At 38.4% G+C, this 25,141-nt stretch overlaps 1 protein-coding gene across 1 annotated transcript in view; it reads left to right on the plus strand.

Moving 5' to 3' along the window:
- The first annotated feature begins 1,713 nt into the window (after positions 1–1,713).
- The window catches only part of LOC118752766 (DNA-binding protein Ewg-like), a 34,969-nt gene continuing 11,541 nt past the window's right edge, over positions 1,714–25,141 (plus strand). Inside the window, 1 exon segment of the mRNA XM_036487635.1 lies at positions 1,714–2,047. The gene's annotated coding sequence lies outside the window, so the exon portion shown is untranslated.

The following is a 25,141-nucleotide window of genomic DNA, read 5'->3' on the forward strand; positions in this document are numbered from 1 at the left end:
CGAAGTAGTCAGATTTAGTCAGAAGAATTTTTTCTGGCAAAATCCTGAAAAGTGTCAAACTCAACTAAATTTAAATTAACGAAAATTAAAGAATACGCAAAAAGTGAGAATAATCTAAAAAGTAAAAAAAGTGAATTGAAATTGGAAGGAGGCAAAAAATAATTGATATAGTAAGTGTTTATTGTGCTTGTGCTTGTGTGAATGTGTTTTGTACATACATTTCCATTCTTATTTGACGTTAGCTTTGTTGTTGCCATTCTTTGGACTAAAAATTTGGTTTTTTGCGTTCCTTTACTTTTCCTGTTATTCTCTTTTAGTGAGCGCATTTTGCTTACGCTCTGGCATTTTGACACTTTTCAGATTTTAGTCCAAAAAGATAAGGAATGAACCTATTATTTTTCGGACCACGGCAATATGTCAAACTTTAAGCAACTTTAGTTTCGTTGTTTTCGTGGTATTGCCCTGTATGCAGCTCTCAAGAAAACGGCCAAGAAAAAATTTCCATTATTTCGGTTTTTTCGGAATTTTGACATTTTTGATACTTCACAGCCTGTTGCCTCACTCTTTCCTTAAGAAATAATGGAACGGGCATATATTTCTGTTGCAAACCTGGGTTGCCTTGTGCTCTTTTTTCACAAAAAACTTTAGGAAACCGTAGTAGAAAGAGTAGCAAATTTCTTAAGAACTGCGTACTGCCTCAAGAAAATTTTACACAAGAAAATTTCATGTACGTCATTTTGTATGGAATTTTTGCTTTTCTTGAGAACTGCATACAGGCCTTATAATTGGACGTCCTCTTCTACTATTTACATAATTTTAAACATTTACAATTTTATATGTCGTAACACGTCTTTTAGTTAAAATTTTCATAAAAATAATTTTAGCCGCCTAAATCGGCCAAATACCCCTATGTGCGTCAGTGCGTTGGCGCGGTGGGAGATATTCTCCAGTTGCCTCTCTGAACAGAAGCACTCCCAGATTTACATATACAAATGTACGTACATACATATGTACATATATATGTACGTATGTATGTATGTATGAACATATGTATGTATGCTTAAAAATTACTTTTGTTTCTGCTTACGATATCAAAAAGAATTTTTTGGAGCGGTGCACATGAGCAGTGAATGGAAAGTTAACAATAGCTAGCATAAAGAATCGTCGTGCTCGACACTACATATTAAATATGTACTTTAATTCTTAAAATAAAAAATGCTTAGCGCAAAGCAGCAAAATAGAACACACAGCAAAAATTTAGGAGTGCGTTTATATAATTAAATTTATTGACAGTAGTCCTTCGTTGCATGAGTTGATTTCTTCTGTATGTTTTTGGCTACGTACTATGAGTACATACATTCATACATATGTATGTACACATTCGGCTCGTATCCAGGGGGCACGGGTATCCACCTATGTATATACACCCCATACACATAAATACAACCAAATTTACATGCATACATATCTATATACATAAAACACATTTGTACATACATACATACATATGTACGTGATTCTCACCTACCACCGAACAACGTGTCGCGCAAGCTTAAAATACAAGTGACACCCGACTGGTATAAGGGAGCGGAGCGGTCAGTCGCACGAGTAGCTTAAGGGTGCAGTGCATGCGCCATTGTCTAGTCTTTAAGGGCAGCAAATTGGGGTGGGTGGTAGTGGGAGTAGGCGCAATTGTTGGTGGCTGCGCTGGTGTACTTCGCATTTCAGTTGCACGACTTCACACCACGTCGACAGTGGCGTTTGCTGAGAGCACCATCAATAACATAAACAACAGCAATAAAAGAAAGCAACCTACCGACCGGCCGCCCGATGCCTTTGCCGACGCATGGCAATATTGATTTTTCCACCTCTTCCAGTCGTTTTTCATACGCTTATATGCTGCGCCGTCTCTCAGTCTGTGGGGTGGTTCGTCGTTGTGTGGAAGTCTTTGAGTTTTGGTTGTCGGGCCAGTGCGTTTGCGTTAATGATTTGTGAAAAATGCTAAAACAATAGTGAAATGAAATTGTGCGCAGTTGAAACTTTTCAAGTAAGATTTTTAAAGAAACGTGCGATAAACCTCTGTTTACTACGCCTGTCTGCCTTCGTTACCAAAAAAACAAATAAAACCAACAGCGCGCGTATATCTATGTATGTATATACAAATATGTGTACGAGTATACATACTATGTACAGATGCAGAAATGTGTGTAGAGTCTGTTTTTACTTTTGCTTTGTTTAATTTCATCGATTTTTATCGGCGCTATTGTTTTTTACGAACGAACATTATATTTACGTATGCACATATGTATATACATACGTACATTCATACGAATAATTATGTATATACATACTGTCTCACATGCATACATACTATAAACATATGTCCATATCACTGTTATACTAAAAGACTGGCATAACTCAAAAACTAAATTTTCGTTATCTTAAAGCATAAACAGACGACAGCGTTGATCCGGATCAACTCGGGAATTAACTGCAGTTGATCCGGATTAAGTCCGAGTTAATCCGGATAAACGCTGCCGTCTGTTTAAGCTTTTATGCTTCATATTGTGTAAAATCTTGAACAGTTTCCGCGTGAGTAGAGAATATTAATCTTTATTTCTTTAATTTCGGGAGTGAATTGAAAACTTCGTTGAAAAATTCCGCTTTTGGCTTATGACATTTTTTTAGTAAATGTATGTATGTACAAGTACTTCCATATGTATGTACATACAAATGCATATACAAATGCATATACAAATGTATGTACATACAAATGCATATACAAATGTATGTACATATATGCTCAAACAAGTACAGGCATAAATACTTACATACATATGTATGTATGTACGTATTGTATTAACATAATTTGTGTAAAGTTTTCTGTTTGTTCTAAAGTGTGTTGTTTTTTATTGGTAACTAAGTGGCATTTTGTTGTTGTTTCCTTTGCCGTAAAGTAATCTACGCAAGCGCAAATGTTTATGTAATGAAGTTCCTCGCTGAGCATTGGCCTCATTCTCTTATCTGTGGTGTGCATACATACATATGTATGTTTAGTACATATTAAAATACTTTTTATGTCGTTGCTGAATAACAAAACGCGAACAAATTTTAGCAGCAGAATGCATATATTATACATAATATATAACATAAAATAAAACTAAAAGCAAAACAGTCTTCTTTTTAACATTTATAATAGTATGCTAGCAGACCCGACAGACGTCCTACATAAAATTAGTTACTTATCTACTGGATCATAAAAAAAATACTGTTCAGGAAATTTTTATTTAAAATGTAGTCATTCATAGCCAGTTTTACGAAAGTAATTTAAGTGAAAAAACATTTTTTTATTTGAATTTAATATGAAAAATGGCTGTTAGAGTTTAAACCTTTGCGCTCGATTGTCGGCATATCGCTCCCCAATTCACAGCTGCAATCGAGGTGTGTTAAACAAGGTGTGATTGACAAAAAATATAAACAAGTGATTCAAAATTCATAAAAAATTTTTTCAATTTAACTTTATAGGATGGTTATTCTTAGAGCAATGTCAAATTCAATCACTTTTTGTTGAATACATTTTAGGCCTGTATGCAGCTCTCAAGAAAAGCAAAAACTCCATATAAAATGACGTACAAGAAATGGCTATGAAGTTTTCTTATAATAATAATAATAATCCCAACGGTTCTTGAGTCAAATTTCCTTAAGGCAGTACGCAGTTCTTAAGGAATTTGCTCCGCTTTCTACTACGGTTGTCTAAAGTTTTTTGTGAAAAAAGAGCACAAGGCTACCCATGTTTGCAACAGAAATATATGCCCGTTCCATTATTTCTTGAGGAAAGAGTGAGACAACAGGCTGTGAAGTACCAAAAATGTCAAAATTCCTTGGACACACACACACGAAATAATGGCAATTTTTTCTAGACCGTTTTCTTGAGAGCTGCATACAGGGCATTTGGCTGCAATCAAAAAAGCCTGTAGTTTTAGTTCACCATGGGGGCAAACTGTATATACAACAAATAATGCTGTAAGAGAAACTTATGGCCCTATTATGTATGGCAACTGGTGTCTAGTTGCTAGTCTAGTAGCCGTGGCTACCACTATCGTACTTTGTATTATGTATAGCGATTTATCTCAGTGTACAGAAAAACGCAGACAACATCAGATTTTTTTTTTTGTTAAACGCATTGGAGCAAAGTCGTCAATTACTTTCAACGGTAATTTCTACCGACTTGAAACTTGCACTTTGTTTTACTAAGATTGAACGGGCTACAATACAAAACTGTACACTCAAAAATTTTCAAGAAATTCTGGATACAAATTTTGAAATTTTGATGAAAATTGTTTGACCTTTTGGGATTCTTATATAAAGTGTGAAACTTTGATTTATATGGTTTATGTTATAGAATGAACTATATTATCACAAATAATTAATGAAAAAAATTTCGCATGAAAATAATTGTGAATTTTATATTACAACAAGGTGTACACTTACATTTGACACCGACTGTATGTATATGGATTTATTTTTAGCACTTTTACACGTTTCATTTGCATCCACTGGGGCAAATTAAATTTTTTACAGGGTTTTTACATACCCAAAAATACGATAATACCGTATTTAAATTACTTTTAAATTTTTTCTTTATTTTTTCATAGCACACATAGAATTGCTTCCGGAAGTTCCCATACAAAATTGACATTTCAGCCGGCGAAAAGTCAAATCAAAATTTCACGAAAAAGTAAAACTGGAATAGATTTAGCTTTTAACGCACACCGTTAAATTTTGGTTAGTCCTATACAACTTGCATGTTTAGGAGAAATATTTCACAGAAAATTGACGGTTTGCGTGAGAATTAGTTTGGCCTTTAAGACTTCAAGCTTTGTTCAGATATGCTAAACCTGGTGAATTTCCTGTGCAACACTCCCAACCTTGCCTCAAAACTTGCTATGTGGCCTTACTGATTTTGATTTCTCCTGTAAGGCATCTATTCATTTTCCACTGCCCGCTCCACGCCTGTTTTTTTTTGCCAAAATTTGTTTAACACAAGTTAAGTTAGTTTTGTTGCACAACCATACCTAGGATGGTCTGCAATGTTATTAATGGTTGTAAAAGTCTATTTTAAGATATTATTGTATTACAATCCTAATTGCCTGCTAATACGTAATTTAGAAGCCTCATTGTTTTGTAGGGTTTGAATCTCCGTTCGTATGATACCTATTTTCTAGCGAATTTTACTAAAAATCGTGTAACAACCGTATAAAATCTTTAAAGTTGCATAAGCGTAGGTCTGGGTCAAAAGGCCTTCACGAAAACATGTCGATAAACGCACAAACCAATTTAGGGGGTTCGAGTTGGAATTGCCGTGCAATTTACAAATGCTTAAATTAAGCCTTTAACAAATCCAGAATTGTTTATTAAAATAAAACTGGTGGTCACAAAAAATTTTCTCATAAAGCTTTCAATACTTAAATACTTAAAAAAAATTAAAAATGTTTTGAGAACACAGAAGATAAAGAGATCTATAGTGAATTCCCCCATCAACAATTAAGTTGTTCTAACTAGGATCGCTAAAGTTGTATGTATAAACTTTTGGTCCATGTTGTATATAGTAGTCACATATTTTTCTTCAGATTTTTATTTTAAATATTTGTTTATAAAAATATATAATATTCTGCAACAAAAACCACATAAATCCACGTTTCAATCTTTGTGGAACATTAAAAAAAATCAACAAACTTTCGTAGAAATTTCTAGTTTTTTCATCTAATTTCAGTGCAATAAAGAGCAAGTTTCAAGTGGCTACAAAATACCGTTGATTTTTGGCAATTTTTTGTTGAGGATGTCAGTCATTTTCTTCCATACAAAGTACCCAGCAAAAAAACAAGATTACCACAGAAGTTAAAATGGAATCGAATTAGGCGATGGAAATCGCTTAGCCTTTCGCTTCAAGAAGGCATTATTTTAACATGGGCATGTAATTGGCGGTAAGCCCTTACCCGCAATATTACCTTCGAACGAAGGGAGAACGCATGGATAAATAGAATCCAGAGAAGCGAACAAAGAATGCCTTACAGAGAAACTACTGTAGAAAGCCTAGATAGGTACATACTTATGTACATATATTAAATTGAAAACAGAAAATACAGATTAAATGATTAAAATTTTTATAAATTAGTTTTTATACATACATACATATGTATGTGTTTAGGTATTTAGATCTTACTTAAAAATCGGTATGCACATTAGACTGTCCCAAGAATATATGGAAAAAAACTTGTTTGCAAATTTTGATATGATATTTGTGCTTTTTAGCCTAAATAGCATATATATGAAGTTTTATGGCCATAGGCTAACGATAACCCGTGCCGACTTTTAGTTAAAGTTTTAGTTAATAACTTGAACTAAGGCTGCCAAATCGTCCATGAAAACTTTGGAAATGCAAAAAATCGAAATGTTTCCCACATTTGAACGCATTTCTAGTAAATCTGCATCTTTAAATTTTTAAGAGGACGACAGGATTTCTCCTAAGGACATCGAAAAAAAATCTTAATCGAAAAGTATAGCGGCTTTTTAACGGTGTATTACAAGACTGCAAAACGATATGTTTTCTATTCGAATAATTTGTGTATGTCCTGAAGGATTGCAATTGTAGAACATTTTTTAATAGGTGTGACAGGGCGTATGATGAACATTAAATGATTAAATTTAACTTTAATTTAAATTTGTTTCCTCATTTAAAAAAATACCTTTCATAATACTAAATAATCAAAATAAATAGTTTTAGTCTTTGACATGTCCCCTCGGGTTGATATAATGGTTGTACTTCCGTATGACATAAAAAAAATTTAACTAAACCTAATTTTCATATCGTACTGATTTACAACAGTTGAACAGCCTGAAGGGACATATAAAATAAGAAAGCATATGATTTGGTTTATTTTCAGGAGATACACAAATTTTTCTACTAGAAAAGATACATACACATGTACGGCAGAATTTCTCGCAAGGACATCGAAAAAATTAATCAATGGAAAAAGCATAGTGGATTTGAAGGGGTGTATTACAAGGCTGCAAAACTATATGTTTTTAGTCGAATAATTTGTGCAGTTCCTGAAAATTTGCAATTTTATACCATTTTTTAATTAAATTTTTATATTCAACTTTTTTAACAAATTCTTTTCCTCCTTTAAAAAAATGCATTTCATAATATTAAATAAACAAAATAAAGTGTTTTAGTGTTTGACATGTCCTCTCGGGTTGATTAAAGAATAAATGTGGCAGTATTAATTAGAAAATTTGAAAAATATCCTTTGAAATTTTTATCCTTTAGTATCCTTATATATATTAATAATATTTAAATTAAACTAAGATTCTTCAAAACTCATTCAAAACTAAAAATCTTGAAGGATAATATTTTTAAAGGACATTTTTGACATGTTCCAGAAGGATAATTCAAAACAAAAGTTATAGTTAATCTTGTTTCGAATTCTTCTTTTATTTGATACCCATATCTCTATATTTTGTGTAAACTTTTGGAAATATATTATAATATATGGTCCTTTGGAAAAAATCCTGCCTACCAGGTAAAAAGCCAAAAACGCAGATTTACTAAATATTATGTCCTAATACTGTAGGGAGTATAGTAATACCGTCTTATAAAGAAGTCAAATGAGTAAATTAACAAAACACGCGAACTGCAACAAGCTTATTTTGATAACTTTGACTGCAAGTCGGCACGGGTTGCCGTGGTTATAGTTGCATAAATTTTGATTCGGATATTTTTTAAGATAACACTAATGAAATGAGGGGGTATGCGTCAAAAAAAAACAATGTTAGTTTTTTGGGACAGTCTAATGTACATACATGCATATTTAATTAAACTTAAAATTGTACTTCCTCACTCATGTACTTCACTTCATTGACTGACTTCAACTTCGCTGTAAATTAAACAAAGTAAAACATGATTTTTATGAGATTGAATTTTCCACAGAAAGTAACGGTAGAAGAGAATTTTTGAATATTCACTTTACAGCGAAATTAATGAAATCTTGTAGAACATTCTGCTCTGCATTACCAGCAATGCCTAAAAGAAGCGAAAAAATTAGAAGGCATTATAAGGCAATCCGTTCTAGAACACGTTACCACTAAAAGCGATTACCGATTTTTTGCTGGGTATGTTCGACCATTTTGACGTAGAATGCGTCGTACGTTTCGATCATTGCACGAAAATTACTGAAGCGATTTCAAAGAAAAGTGTGGCGTTTCAAAGATAAAATTCCAAGCCTTACGACAGATTCATTTTTGTATGTAGTCAATTAAATATTGGCTTATTTTGTGGTAAATTTTGAGCCTTTAAAGTGCTCTAGCAACTTATGATTTGCAGACATAACTTTCGGTATATAGGTTCTTTGGAGCAATTGAAATATTATCGTGTATAAATTTTATATAAATTCAACAAATATTGAGCATTCTAAGACAAAAAATTGTTGAAAAAAATAGCAATTTTTTTTTATTACGAGAAGGCTCGAAACCGCTCGAATGATTTTGTTTTTGTTTTCTTTAGTGTTTCAAGTTTTTTCCTTTCGTTTGGTATATGGGAAGTATTGGGTGATATCTTCGAAGTATGTTTATTTTATTCAAATATATGGGCATAAATGATTTTTCATATAAAAGCACTTGTAAACACATGTTTGCGCTGGAAGTGACATAATTAGACAAAAAGTGTGTGTATGTGTTTCGGCTTTTGAGCAACAGATGTCGCAATATTATAACCTAATCGCAGCGTATGTATGTAAATACATACATACGTAAATATGTTGCTTGTAGTTAATGTTTTTCTTTTCTTTTAGTAATCTATGTGTATGTATGTATGTATGTATGTATGTACATATTTACTACATATGAATGCATAATACGCGAAAACATTTTCGTCATATCAGATATGTAGATACTGTTCGTTCGATTTTACAAAATAAGGTATCAAATTAAAGGGCTTGGCCTGCGGATGTGCAATAAATAAGTTAAATCAATTATTTCACTATTACTTAGTATCGATCGAAATGGGTTTGAAAAGGCTTTATTTCTTAATTATATGTAGAAGGGTTGCCACCTGTTTCAAAAAGCAAGTTCGACTTAAATAAAGGCAGAAAATTTAAATGTATATCCTGATATGGATGTGAGACGAAAGAGGTTGCGGTTTGAAAATATTTTGCAGAGGATTGCCACCTTGTTACAAAGTTAGTTTCTAAACTGCATGTAGGGGGTTGTCACCTGATTTTATAATTTAATTGACTTTGAATTAAGAGTATTAGATAATTTAAATATGTATCACAATACAAGTGTCAGACGAAAAAGGTTTAACGAGGTTTTGGTTTAAAAATAATTTGAACAGGATTGCCATCTGTTTGAAAAGTCGAATTAAATTACATTTTATGAAATAATGAAATATTGGCGTCAAACAAGGGAGTATTAGGAAATATTTAGTTTGAGCATTTATAATATTAAAAAGGGTTTCCACCTGTGTAAAAAATTAAACTGAAATTATTTATTAAGTCAAATGAATTGTTAAAGTGTGGGTATAAACTGTCATGGGTTAAATATGTTTTTTTTTAACTTTATTTCGCAATATGGGTGTTTCCAGCGGAAGGTCCACCACGACAAAAAAAATAAAAGTTTTATATCTAACGTATTTACGGGCCGATTTGTCTGCTTTTTAAAATATATACTGGCTATGTAAGAAGAATCATGTTTGCATGAATTGGTCTTCCTAGGTGGTGCGAAGGTCGAGATATTTCGAAAAACCATATTTATGGTCCGATTTGGTTCGAATTTGGCGCATGTGGTTGAAACATAATAAATCATAGATTTCTAATAAATTGACCCTGATTTGGCGCTGAAGTCAAAATATAAAGTATATTCTACATAAAATACATGTTTTATTTGCGTTGAAAATTCATTTAAAAGCAATATTAACAAAAATATAACGATGGAAATTTATGTCACGTGACGAACCGTCACGTCACGTTTCACACTTGGTGTTGTAAAAGAGAATTGAAACAATTTGCATTAATTCAAAAAACTCTAAAAAGAACTAGAATTGCTCCAAATCATATCAAAATAAGTTTCATCAAAATAGCCTTCCACAATTCGCAGTTTTGCGATTTTGTAAGAAAAGAAAAAATCAACTTCCATTTTTTGTCACGTAACGGACCTCTCTTTAAATGCTTATATTTCAGGACCAAGCAGTTCGATTGATTTAATTTTTCGGTTAAATATAGAGCTAATTACGTGCTATACAATGGCCCAAAAAAGTTAAAGAAAACAAATGGTATACTTTTTTGGATCACATTGAAATCGTACGACTGTCACGTGCGCCACCATGGGAATGCCTATATGTGTTTCACTCGAAAAAGGTTTGACAAGGTTTTGGTTTTAAAATATTTTGAATGGGGTTGCCACCTGTTTTAAATTTAGAATTTAATTAAAGAATGCATAAGTTAAGTGAAATTTTAAAATATGACATGAAACGACGGTGGTAAGGTATCCTTAGTTTGAATATATAGAATATTAAAGAGGGTTGCCACCTGTTTGAAAAGGTAAACTCAAATTATTTAATAAGTTAAAGCAATTATTAAAAGTATGGGTATCAAATAAAATGGGTTTGAAACGGCTTTATTTCTGAACTGTATTTAGGAGCGTTGTTACGTATTTAAAAAATCAAATTTAACTTAATTCATCATGCACATGAAATAAAGGGTGAACACACCAAAATTGCGACACTTTGGGAAACTTATAACTCACCTAAAAAGGTTTCAATATTTTGAAACTCAAATGCCATGAGTAGACCATGACCTTAGTTTCACGTAGGAGAAATTTCATTTGAATTTGATTTTTAGTTAAGTTAAAAATGGCAACCGAGTTAGAAACGAAACAAATTATTTTGCACGAGTTTATAAATAATCCGGCCTTAAGTGCGCGTAAAATTGCCAAAACTCTCAAATTGCACCATTCGACAGTTTGCAGGGTTTTGAATCGGTACAAGGAAGGTCTGGCAGTTACCAGAAAACCTGGAAGCGGGGGTGAGCATGGTCAAAGTGATAAAAACAGTGCTCGAAAGGTCCTCAGTGCGTTTTCGCGAAATCCGAAGATTTCGTCGCGTTCTGTTGCAAAATCTGTTCGTAAATCGCAGTCTTTCGTGCAAAAGGTAAAGCGAAAAGCTTCATTGAGAAGTTTTAAAGCTCAAACAGCGCCAGATCGAGACGCAAAGCAGAATGTTACAGCTAAATCCCGCAGCCGGAAATTGTATGAATCCCAAATTACAAAATACAAATGCATTGTTATGGACGACGAAACCTACTGCTTTCAAAATTTCAAATATATTGCTGGTGAAGATTTTTATACTGCCGCAAGTCGTCAAGAAAGCTGTAAGCAGAAAAGGAAGTCCAAATTTCCAAAAAAATACATGGTTTGGCAAGCTATTTGTTCCTGTGGCCGTAAGGGCAGCCCTTATTTCACATCCGGGACAATGAACGCTCAAGTTTATCGGGATGAGTGCCTAAAAAAACGTCTTTTGCCATATATCAAGAGACATGGTACTAGACCACTGTTCTGGCCGGACCTGGCAAGCTGCCACTATGCCAAGTACACATTGCAGTGGTATAATGCAAACAACATCAATTTTGTACCTCGCGCCTGCAATCCACCCAATAGCCCAGAGCTACGCCCTATTGAGGAATATTGGTCAATCGTGAAAGGGATATTGAAGAAGACAGGTGAAACTGTAAGAAATATCGAAGAATTCAAAACAAAGTGGTTGTGGGCGTCTCGTAAAGTCGATGATGCACTCGTGCAGAAGATGATGGCGCGTGTGCGACGAAAAGTCCGATCACTTGCATATGGAGCAAATAATAACTAATATTTTAATGTTTTAATTATATATAAACTTCAAAGTATTATACTAAAAAAAAAAATATTTCAAAGCCTTCTAGTTTCTTTCTGGTAGTAATTTTTAAGTGTCGCAATTTTGGTGTGTTCACCCTTTATGTAGGTACCGCAATATTACACGCAAGAGATTTGTTTATTTCTTAACTACATTTAGGAGGGTTTCCAGCTGTTTCAGAAGTCTTAGCTAACTTCAGCACAAATCCGAAGATCTAGGCTAATATAAAAAGTAATACAATTTAACTTGAATGTGATCTTAATAATATCACGTATTCTACGTTTAAGCTTAGCGGCTGTGGCTCTGTCACAGCCTGCAGGTCAAGACGAAGGCGCTCGGTTGATCCATTTTATTTATATGGACAAAATGAGCAACACCTTCAACAATAAAAATTGTCTAAAATCAACGGTATTTTGCACTTTATTACGCTAAAATTTAATTAAAAAGCTCGAAATTGTTACGAAAGTTTGTTTATTTTTTAATGTTGCACGAAGATTGAAACTTGAATTTATATGGGTTTTGTCAAAGAACATACTAGGTATGTAGGTAGGTAGATGTGGCTGCCACTGCTGCGCAGGGACACACATAGGCCATGAAATGAAAGCCCGTTGTAGTACCACGACTAAGAGTTTTTCCTCCCCCATGCTAAACCATTTTGAATCCTTGACGAAACTTGTTAGGCATGTAGGGTTTAAATCTCCTAATTTGTCAAGGTCACTAAAGAAAGAATACCCCAGAAAGCGCAATCTGCTTCTCGATAATGCCGGGCATCTACAGAGAAGGTGGAGAACTGTCTCCTCCTCCTCTTAGTTCTTGCAACTTCTGCAGCAGCTATGGTAACGCACTCCGAGCCGTTCTGCATGTCCGCCTATAAGGCAGTGACCCGTTAGAGCACCGATTGTATGAGATATATCCTCCCTCTATAGAGAGTATAAGCTTCGAAACCTTTTTCGATCCCACCTAGGCCAAGTTTGCCTAGAAGTTCGACAGGTCGTAGTTTGCATCCATCTCTCGCTCGCGCGTGCATAGATAAATTTACTTAAAAGCAGCTTGCAAGTGGCGAAGGGCATACCAATGCGTTATTTGCCCGGAAGAATCTGCTTGGTCGTAACCCCCTTCGCAAGTTCGTCCGCCATACAGTTACCCTCAATGTCCCTATGACCGGGAATCCAAGTGAGGTTTAGACTGTTCTGCTTAGCCATCTCTTGCAGATATCGGCGGCAGTCTAGCACAATTTTTGATTTAATCGTGACGGAGCTCACATCTTTAATTGCCGCCTGGCTGTCACTAAAGATTAACACCTCTTTACCTTTTAAATCAGTACGAAGTTCGTTTACAGCCTCCATTATTATTGAGACCTCAGCCTGGGAGACATTACAGTAGTCTGGTAGTCGAAATGAACGGCTCAGGACAGGGCTTCAGGAATAGAACCCCCCTCCCACTCCGCCGCTCATTTTTGAACCATCTGTGAAAATTACTATACTGTCGGTGGAGTATAGTAGTTTTCTGCCCATTACTCCCTGCTTGGGATTTTTATGACGAAGTTTCTATCCGGAACCAGAGTTTCAACACAACGGTCTGTACAGTCCGGAAGAAAGCTATATTTTTTCTGAATGTAGGAGTGACCCAGAAACCCCGATTCCCATTGCCCTGTCTCTTTTAACCGCAGTGCAGCAAGAGATGCCATCTGCTGGTTCACTAGATCTAGTGGGAAAATATCCAAAAATACATTAAAGGCATCATTTGGCGTTGTCCGGATTGCTCCGCTAATGCAGATCATAGTAATCCTCTGTAATTTGCTGAGTATATTAAGATTTGAGGCCTTGCTCAAGGCCGGCTACCATACTGTAATTCCATAAAGGAGAATCGGTCTAACCACCGCTGTGTAGATCCAGCGGCATATACTCGGGCTCAAACCCAAAACGCTGGAGTATGTTTTCCTTCCAGCTCAGTTTTTTGTGGAGAATGACCCCTAAGAATTTTGCTTAACAGTCACCTGGTTAGTTCAGGCGGAGTAAGTAGCGGTGTTTCTCGTAAAGAGAAGAAGTACCACTTTCTCTGAATTGACGCAGAGGCGTGGACCATCTTGATACATCACGAAGTGCAATATGCATCAATTCGCACAGAGTTTGCTACGTCATCCACATAAGCAACAACATCTCCCCATTTCGTCTCTCGCAAGAGAGAAATTACGGTTAAGTTCCAAAGGAGTGGCGCGAGCACGCCACCCTGTGGTGTGCCCCTTGTCACATATCTTGAAGCCGAGTACTCACGACGTTTGCCGTGATCATGCTGCACATTATTAGCCTTATAAACTCCACCAGAGAATTGTCTACCTCTGGTCCCCTCAAGGCTTGTATTATGGCCTCTGAGCTTATATTGTTAAAAGCTCTTTGTAACTGAAGGATTTTTCAATAAAACTGACCAGGCTATGTATCGCCGTCTCCGTGGACTTGCCCTTCAGATAAGCATGTTGATTGTTAGACAGTAGTCGACTATCGATGGTGTAAGACAGGTAGCTCCTTTCTAGGGTTTTAAGCACAAAGGAAGAGGGGCTAATAGGTCTGATATCCTTTGGATTTGTGTGTGAAGCCTTACCGGCTTTAGAAATAAATACACGGAGTCAGATCTCCGGTATGTAGTTTAGCTTAAAACAGGCCCTGAAGATGTTCATAAACCAACTTACAAAGGTTTCAAGCGTCGTAGCCAGTTGTGCGGGAATAATCCCATCCGACCCCGCCTCTTTATAGAGCTTAAAGCTTTGTATCGCCCAAGCAATCCTCTCCCTTGTGACAGGAACGTTTACTACCCCACTCGAAGGAAGGTGTACAGAGCCCTCTGTTTGCGAAATGTGTGTCCAAGAGCAGTCCTACCGTTTCCACTCCCGTCGTGGTCCAGGAACCGTCTTGCTTCTGCAGAAACCCGATCTTGTTCGAGGATCTCGACAGTATTTTTCTTAATCTGATAGTCTCGGAAGTACCCTCGACACTACTACAGAAATCCCTCCAGGAAGACCTCTTGGCCTCCCGCAAAGCCTTCTTGTACTCATGCCACAACTGCTTATATCTTTGCCACTCAGATTTTTTGATTTTCCGCCGTGCGTCCAACTCTCGGGACCACCAGTGGGGTTTTCGCTTTCCCCTGGGTCTAGGGTCACGACAAGCCTTAGCCAAGGTTCTGAACAAATCCTAGTAAAAGAGTTAACCATGTTCTCCAACTCCGGTGCCGGATATGGTAACTTACGTTCCAAAGCGTCTTTGTAGATTTCCCAGTGGTGGGGTGCAATAAGGCCATACGCAATAAAGCCATATTGGAAATAAAGCCATATATTTTTGGTAATAAGGCCATAAATTCGATATGGCTTTATTTCCAATTACAATTGGTAATTAAGCCATATGGCTTTATTTCGCTTTGAAATTTTTATGTTTCTTTTATTTGAACAATGGAAAAAGTTCGCAACAAAACTTCTAAACCGCCTTGAACTACAACGTCACCTTAAACATGCAATTACTCTCCTTCGCGTCCAGCCGCGCCGCGCTCCGCCGTTCACGTAAAAATATGGCTTTATTGCCATATGGCTTTATTGCGTATGGCCTTATTGCACCCCACCTTCCCAGTCTGTATTCCTTAAGTTCTTTCGAACCTGCGGAGCGGTAAGAGAAAAGTCCACAATCGTCTTAATATATCTATGGTCGGAAAAAAAAGTGTTCGTTAAGAACTCTCCAGCTTTTAACCATATCTAAAAAAATTGTCGTTACATAGCGTAAGGTCTATGACCTCCTCACGGTTTTTCATAACAAAACTAGGTTCTGAACCCTTGTTATATATCACGAGATTAGTTGCTAAAAGGTAGTTAAAAAGATACTCACCTCGACTATTGATGTTCGAGCTCACCCACTGTACATGATGAGGATTAGCATCGCCTCCGATCAGAAGGAAATCTGTGCTGGATTCGTCCACCAGTTTGCGCAACAAATACTGCGGAGGATCCTCTGCCTCATAGGGCATGTAAATGGAGACAAGCACGATTGGCACGCCTTCTATCTGCAGTATGGTACTCGACTTTGCCATTAGACAGGCCGTAATTTTACCTCTATTTCGCTCCATAAGAAGCTTAAAACCCACCGCGCTCAGGCCACAGACCCTTGAGTTATTCACCCAGGGTTCTTGGATGAACGCGACATCGACGTCGCCGTTGTACAGGCGACTCAAAAGAGAAGCTGAGGTTGCCGTAGATCTGTGGAGGTTGATCTCCAGCACCCTCATTTGAGGTTCCTGCCACCTCCTCCACTGCTACGACGTCGTCCTCACCATCGTTGATTACCAGTTCCTCCTCGCACATCCTCCGCATCGCCAATGCGAGGTTGGATTCCGAGGAGGCACTGCTCTCAGCGTCAGAGAGATCATCCCCCTCCGGTTCAGGCACCTCAATGTCCATGTCCACTGAGGCATCAGAGGCGCGCTGCGCGTCCAGGCGATAGACCTTTAGGGTCACCTCGTCGAGGCCGTAGAAGACTCGGCCCTGTCTCCTCTCCAGAGGCTCTATCGAGTCCCCGTTTAGAGACAAGACTACTTGTCTCGCCGGTCCATCTGGGTCTTCGACCCGTAGGACCCTCCAATCGCTCGTTGGAAGAGCCGGATTGATAATTTGCAGCATCCTAAGGATGCTCTCCGGCGATGATGGCGTGCCCGGCAGCCACGCCCTGGCCCTAGGCCTCACTGGAATGTCTTTCCAGTCCACCACCTCCATATTTGCTCCAGGATAGACAGCTCCCACCTTTGCGACGGCGGCCTTATACAGCGCCACCGACATCGCATCATCAAAAGCCACCACCTTGAAGTGGCCCTGGCTCCAGCCGGCATCTCCGCATGCGGGCGCGGTTCCGGGGTTCTCCAGCAAGACTTCAGAAATGACGTTTGCCAGAGCTGTCTTCACCCAGCTCCATTGGTACCGAGGAATGGAGCCGAGTTCGTTGCCGCGGCCAAGAACCCTAATAAAAGGGTCCTGTCCCGCCATAACGCCCGTTATCATGGAGCGGCCTGAAGTTGCCCCCAGAGCCGCCCCTTAAATGCCCTCCATAGGGGTAGAAGGCGCATTAGGCGCTTGCGCCTGTGCTGCCTTTCCCCTAGCTGGGGCGTTGTAGTCACTATCCCATGGGGATCTATGAAAACAGGAAGGCCATGCGGTGGGCCAGATTCAGTGCAAAAAACGGGATGGCGTGACAACCGTTACCTACAACCACCAACATAACGGCGACGAGATTGGAACGTACTTCGAGGCCTGCCAGGGTTTCAATGGGACGGAGGCGTTCACAGCATTAGCCCGTAAGCCATTTCTGTAGGGTGTCACCCCTACATATTCAGGTAAAAGAATACCGCAACCACCAGCTCAAAGCGAACAAAATAAAAAATGTTATGGAATTGGGGTTAGTCCGTGGACGAATGTAGGGTCAAGCCAGGGGAGATGTTTCACCTTCCTTTATCTGTTCCCCAACAGGTTGCGGTTAACAGTGCCACCAACGTGAGGGAAAAGGAGGAGATTGATAGCGAGAGGTGTAAAGCATCACATCCGAAGATCAGGCGTCGCGTTGCACTTCACTACCCTTTAGGCACCAAGAACATACTATATTTTTATAAATAAATAAATATAATAAAAAAATATTTTGGTAAAATGATCAAATCTTGTCAATATGTGAGTGTCATAAAGTTATAATAAGCACTATAGGTAAAGTTTTAGGTTTGAAACTATGTTTGGGAACTTATACGTAATAAATATAGGATAGGATAGATAGGATTATAGTAATTTTTAATGGTTAACTTAAATAAATTCCTTTTTTCACAGTAACCGTTTACATACGTTTGTACTTATTAGCTACGACAACTTAATAGCAAGTCTAAGTGCCGATCAGAAATACGCGAATGCCTCTTTGCCTTGTCCGTCTTCTAATGTATTGTCTCTTCTTCTTCTTTATTGGCACTGTAACCGCCTAAGCGATTTTGGCCGAGTCCGAAACAGCATGCCAGTCATTTCTCTTCTGTGCTAACTGACGCCAATTGGAAATGCCAAGTGAAGCCAAGTCCTTTTCTACCTGGTCTTTCCAACGCAGCATCGCGGCCCGCGTTGAATACTTTCAGAACAGGAGCGTTTCTGTCCATTCGAACGATATGGCCAAGCCAGCGTAGCCGCTAAGTTTTAATTCGCTGCACTATGTCTATATCGTTGTAAAGCTCATACACCTCATCGTTAAATCGTCTGCAGTATTCGCCATCGCCAACGAGTAAAAGTCCGTAAATCTTTCGAAGAATCTTTCTCTCGAAAACTCCCAGAGCCGCTTCATCAGATGTTTTCACTGTCCATGCCTCCTCGCCATACACCAGCACAGGCATGATGAGTGGCTTATAGAGTGTGATCTTTGTACGACGAGAGAGGACTTTACTACTCAATTGCCTACTCAGTCCAAAGTAGCACTTGTTGGCAAGAGTGATTCTCCGTTGGATTTCAAGGTTGACGTTATTATTGGTGTAAATGTTGGTTCCCAAATAAACGAAGTCGTCTACTTTTTCAAACTTGTAACTGTCAACAGTGACGTGGGTGCCAAGATGCGTATGCTCTGTCCGTTTGTGTGATGACAGCAGATACTTCGTTTTGTCCTCGTTCACCACCAGACCCATTCGCTTTGCTTCTCTATCCAATCCCGAGAAGGCAGAACAGACGTAGCCCTTGTTTTTACCGGTAATATCGATGCCGTCGGCATACGCCAGCAATTGTACGCTCTTGTAAAGTATTGTGCCTGAGCGGTTAAGTTCTTCTCCAACATCAAATTAAAGAAATCATGCGAGAGGGAGTCACCTTGTCTGAAACCTCGTTTGGTATCAAGCGGCTCGGAGAGGTCCTTCCCTATTCTGACGGAGCTGGTGGTATTGCTCAACGTCATTTTACACAGCCGTATTAGTTTCGCGGGGATATCAAATTCAGACATCGCGGCATAAAGACAACTTCTGTTCGTGCTGTCGAAAGCGGCTTTGAAATCGACAAATAGATGGTGTATGTCGATCCTATTCTCGCGGGTCTTTTCCAAGATTTGTCGTATTGTGAATACCTGATCTATGGTGGTTTGCCAGGCCTAAAGCCACACTGATAAGGTCCAATCAGTTCGTGTACGGTGGGCTTCAGTCTTTCGCACAATACATTCGATAAGACCTTATAACCTATGCTTAGAGGGCTGATTCCGCGGTAGTTGGCGCGTATGGCGGGGTCGCCTTTCTTGTGGATTGGGCAGAGCACACTTAAATTCTAGTCGTCGGGCATGCGTTCATCTGACCATATTCTGCATAAGAGTTGATGCATGTACCTTATCAATTCCTCGCCACCGTACTTTAGTAGCTCAGCTGGCAGGCTGAGCAGCTTTGTTGTTTTCAAGCGCGCTATCGCTATTCGTACCTCGTCATAGTCCGGTGGTGGATCATCGACTCCATCGTCATTGACTGGGAGCTCGGGTTCGCCTTCTCCACTAATTTCAGCGCTGCTACCATTCAGTAGGGTGGAAAAGTGTTCCCTCCATAATTTAAGTACATTCTGGACATCGGTCACGAGGTCGCCATTGTTGTTCTTACAGGAGTTCGCCCTGGTCTTGAAACCTTCCGTAAGTCGCCTAAGCCTCTGGTAAAATTGCGTTTTTCCTGTCGGCTAGCATTTCAAGCTCTTCGCACACACTTATTTCGGCCTCTCTCTTATTGCGGCAAATACGTCTCGCTTCCTTCTTCAGTTCCCTACAACGGTCCCACATTTTAAATTGAACAGCTGGCTGACGTCTGATCGGCTAATCTTAGTTTAAACCAGCCAGCTCGGGAGTTTAAACTAAGTTTAAACCACAGACATGCACTGAAAAACTGGCTCTTAGTGTCAGGGCTGCCAACTTGGCTCAAACCGTGCCATTTTTGGCCCTATTTTACATCAAATGGCACTTTTCAAAAATAGTAATATTTCAATATATTTTTGTGAAATCCTTTGCGTGTACTTCTTTTTCTCAACTAAAATTTTCTAATTTCTAAAGATTATTCAACTGGTTAATCTTATTTTGGCATTGCACTTTTGCTTTAGAAATGTGGTTCTTATTTTATTGCTAAATGGGAAGGATTAAAAAGGATGACACCTTTTTTGGCACTTTTATTTTTCTATTTGGCACATTTTGGCATTTTTTTATCCTCAATATGGCACCTCATAGCTAAAGATAGTTGGCAGCACTGCTTAATGTAGCTTAATGGCAATTACAGGCATGTGAAAATTAATAGGGCACGGCATTTTGACCAGTTTTGGCTATTTTTCCATTGTTTGTTTAATGTTTATTATTTTTTTTTTTGTAAAAATAGAACTCATTGTCTAACAAAAACCAGACAAGTCCAAATTTCAAACTTTGTAGAAAAATTCAAAAAATTCAACAAAATTTTACAACAACAAACTTTTTAGGACATACTGTACCTTGCGCCCAGTGTGTGTTGCCTGTGGCGACCTTCACGCATCCGCTTCTTGCAAGGCTATCAAACATGATGTGGCTGTAAAGAAATGCAGTAATTGCGGAGGTAACCACACCGCCAATTATAGGGGATGCCCTGTATACAAAGACTTAAAGTCTCACATGAATCAGCGCAACACAGCCGTACGCTCTTCCACCCCTCCAACTAGCTCTTATACATACCAACACCTCACGCCATCAACCACTACACCAGGAGCCTTTTTTGCCAATGCGCAGCGAGTTCCCAACGTTTCTTTTGCCGACGCGTTAAAACTACAAACGCAGCCAAGCACGGCGAAATCAAACTCCAATCAAGAAACAAATATTCAAAGAAATAATACTGAGCAAATGCAGCCGAACCCCCCTACTTGTGGCATAGAAGGAATGATATTGAATCTTACTCATTGTATGACTCAATTCATGTCTACTATGCAAAATGTGATTCAAGACCTCATAAAGGCTCAAAACCAATTGTTGCAAATTTTAGTGAATAAAAAATGAGTGAATTGAAAATTTGCTTATGGAATGCTAACGGTGTAAACCAGCGTAGATTAGAACTCAGTCAATTTCTCACTGAATACAACATAGATGTTATGCTATTGTCCGAGACACATTTAACAAATAAATATAATTTCTCCATACCTGGATACAAATTCTATGCCACAAATCACCCAGATGGTAAAGCTCATGAAGGCACAGCGGTTAGAAATCGTCTAAAGCACAATATTCTAGAGTCAAAAGCAACAGCCTGTCTGCAAGCAACTACCATATGCTTACGAAACCGCGACCGAGACTTGAATCTATCGCCTATTTATTGCCCACCGCGATTTTTAATTTCTGAAAATGACTTTAAAGATTTCTTTGATAGCCTGGGTAATAGATTCCTGGCAGGAGGCGACTTCAACGCAAAGCATACGTACTGGGGATCACGCCTTATCAACTCAAAAGGGCGGCAGCTATACAATACCATTATAAACAGGCACAATAGACTAGAGGTCACATCTCCTGGTAAACCTACTTACTGGCCTACCGATATAAAGAAGATACCAGACCTAATAGATTTCGCAATTACAAGAAACATATACAGAAATAACATAACAGCAGAAACTCTACCTGAACTATCATCCGATCACTCCCCTATATTAATAAAACTATATGAACAGACCCAAAATATCGAAATTGAGCCTCGTCTAACTTCAAATAACACCAACTGGCTTAAATATAAAAAGTACATCAGTAGTCACCTTAAATTAAACGCTGCACTTAACTGCGAGCGTGATATAGACTCCCTTGTTGAACATTTTAAAGAAACCTTTACTACAGCCGCTGGCCAGGCAACACCAAATCAAGTCCAAGTACCACCTACGCATACATCAGTTACAAATACCGAAATAGAAAAACTTGTGGCAGAAAAGCGGCGCCTAAGAAGACAGTGGCAGAGCCATCGCTCACCAACCTCACAGCTACTGTATTAAGCTGCCAGTAGAAAACTGAAACAAGCACTCAAACGTGCAGAGGATCGCAACTTGCAAAGGTACATTAAGAAGCTTTCCCCGAATTCTACTGAAAGATACTCTCTATGGAAATCGCTAAAATACTTCAAACCACCAGTGGCTACAGAAATGCCAATTAGGAACCAATGTGGAACCTGGGCTCGTAGTGAGCAGGAGAGAGCCGAGTGTTTTTCACACCATTTAAAGAATGTGTTTCAGCCAAACTGTCCAACGAACAACTTCAGGCTGCCACGGCTAACCAAAAATACACACCTAGCAAGACGAACTCTTTAGAAGTAAAAGCTATAGTAAAGCAGCTTAATCCAAAGAAATCGCCGGGAGCTGATTTTATAACTCCGAAAATGCTAATAGACCTACCGAATGTTGCACTAGCAATTCTTTCTGACCTTTTCAACGCTATCCTCAAATTCGGTTACTTTCCGAAATCATGGAAAAGGTCGAAGATAATCATGATAGCCAAACCTGGAAAAGACGAAACACAGCCGTCCTGATACAGACCAATAAGCTTACTGCCCTGTCTTTCCAAAGTATTCGAAAAAGTACTCCTATCAAAGATATCTCCCTTTCTCCATGAACGCAATTTAATACCAGCACACCAATTTGGCTTCCGAGAAAAAACATGGTACAATTGAACAAGTTAATCGAATTACAAATGAAATCAGAAGGGCATTTGAGCTCAGAGAGTACTGCTCTGGAATTTTTCTCGATGTGGCACAAGCATTCGACAAAGTGGCACGACGGTCTTATATATAAAATTAAAAAATTGTTGCCGCCGGAATTCCACAAAATATTTGAATCATACATAACTAACAGAAAATTTGCTGTTAAAGTATCTAATTTCAGATCAGAAGACATGTCGATAACGGCTGGCGTTCCTCAAGGTAGTGTACTCGGGCCTATGCTGTATATCATCTACATTTCAGATATTCCAACTAGCAAGAATATACTCACATCCACCTTCGCTGATGATACCGCCTTAGTAAGTCGTAATAAATGTCCCAACAGAGCTTCAGGAGTACTAGAGGAACATTTACTACGCATAGAAGAATGGCTGGCAAACTGGCGCATAAAAGTCAACGAACAGAATGTCCATATTCCACAAGCCAATGAGGTGACATATCTAGGAATACACTTGGATAGGAGACTAACTTGGCGCAAACACATATCAACCAAGATTACACAAATGAAGCTAAAGTCAGCTAGCGTGAACTGGCTTATAAACAGTAAATCAAAACTGAAAGTAGATTATAAAGTACTTGTATATAATACAGTGATTAAGCCTATATGGATGTATGGTATTCAACTGTGGGGTACGACCTGTGCAACCAACATTGACAGGATCCAAAGATTCCAATCTAAAACGCTAAGGGCCTTAACGGGAGCACCGTGGTATGTCCGCAATGAAAATATACATAGAGACCTTGGTATACCGATGGTTAAATCTGTAATCGACAGCAGCAGAGAAAAATACAAGATAAAACTGCGTAACCACACCACCCAAATCCACTGGCAAGTGGCCTGTGCAACACAACAAATATAACACGCCTGCGAAGAAGAGATCTACCAGCCTTTAATTGAGCGACGTTAAACCAACAGGGCTCAACCCCAGGGTTTGAGCTACATTATTGTAAAATTGGACGTAAGATTTTTAAACTTGTTGTTAGGCTTAATAAAGGGTGAACACACCAAAAGTGCGACACTTAGAAATTACTACCAGAAACAAACTAGAAGGCTTTGAAATTTTTTTTGTATTATATAACTTGAAAGTTTAGATGTTATTTAAATGTTAAAATATTAGTTATTATTTGCTCCATATGCAAGTGATCGGTATTTTCATCGCACACGCGCCATCATGTTCTGCACGACTGCATCATCGACTTTACGCGATGCCCACAACTACTTTGTTTTGCACTCTTCAATATTTTTTACTGTTTCACCTGTTTTCTTCAAGATTCCTTTGACAATTGACGAATATCCCCAATAGGACGTAGCTCTGGGCTATTGGGTGGATTGCAGTCGTGAGGTACAAAATTGATGTTATTTGCATTATACCACGGCAATGTGTCCTTGGCATAGTGGCAGCTTGCCATGTCCGCCTAGAACAGTGGCCTACTCCTTATCTGTTGATAAATGACAGAATACGCCTTTTGAGCCACTCATCCCGATAAACTTGATCATTCATTGTCCCGGATGGGAAAAAGGGCTGCTCTTACGGCCACAGGAACAAATAGCTTGCCAAACCATATGGTTTTTTGGAAATTTGGACTTCATTTTCAGCTTACAACTTTCAGGGGCATCTTGACGACTTGCACCAGTATAAAAATCTTGACCTGCAATATATTTTGAATTTTTAAAGCAGTAGGTTTCGAAGTCCATAACAATGCAGTTGTATTTTTTAATTTAGAATTCATACAACTTCCGAATTCGGGATTTCGCTGTAACATTCTACTTTGCGCCTCGGTCTGGCGCTGTTTGACCTGTAGAACATCTCAATGAAGCTTTCCGCTTTACCTTTTGTACGAAAAACTGCGATCTCCGTACGGATTTTTCAACATAACGCGACAAAATCTTCGGATCTCGCGAAAACGCACTGAGGACCTTCCGAGCACTGTTTTTATCACTTTGCCCATGCTAACACCCGCTCCCTGGTTTTCTCGTAACTACCAGGTCTTATTTGTACCGATTAAAACCCTACAAACTGTCGAATAGTGCAATCTTTAATTATTAGCAATTTTACGTGTACTTAAGGCCGGATCATTTATAAACTCGTGCAAAATGGTTTGTCTCGTTTCTAAGTCGGTTGCCATTTTTAACTCAATTAGGAATCAAATTCAAATGAAATTTCTTCTACGTCCAACTAAAGTCATGGTCAACTTATGGTATTTAAATTTCAAAATATTGAAATCTTTTTGGGTAAGTTATAAGCTTTCCAAAGTGTCGCAGTTTTGGTGTGTTCACCCTTTAGATGTAAAACAAGTAATTTTTAGCAAAAAAAACCGACTTCAACTCCCATATAAAAAATATATATATATATATATATATCTCATGATCCACTGATCGGATCTCAACCAGATTAGTATGGGACCACCTCTGAGACACTACCTTTCCGATGCAAAAAGAATTATCGAAATCGGTTGACGTGGTCCAAAGTTATGCGGTAACATACATAAAAAAAA

This window comes from Rhagoletis pomonella, unplaced genomic scaffold (assembly GCF_013731165.1).
Source record: "Rhagoletis pomonella isolate Grant_MI unplaced genomic scaffold, Rhpom_1.0 Rhpom_scaffold_01828, whole genome shotgun sequence".
Classification (NCBI taxonomy): domain Eukaryota; kingdom Metazoa; phylum Arthropoda; class Insecta; order Diptera; family Tephritidae; genus Rhagoletis; species Rhagoletis pomonella.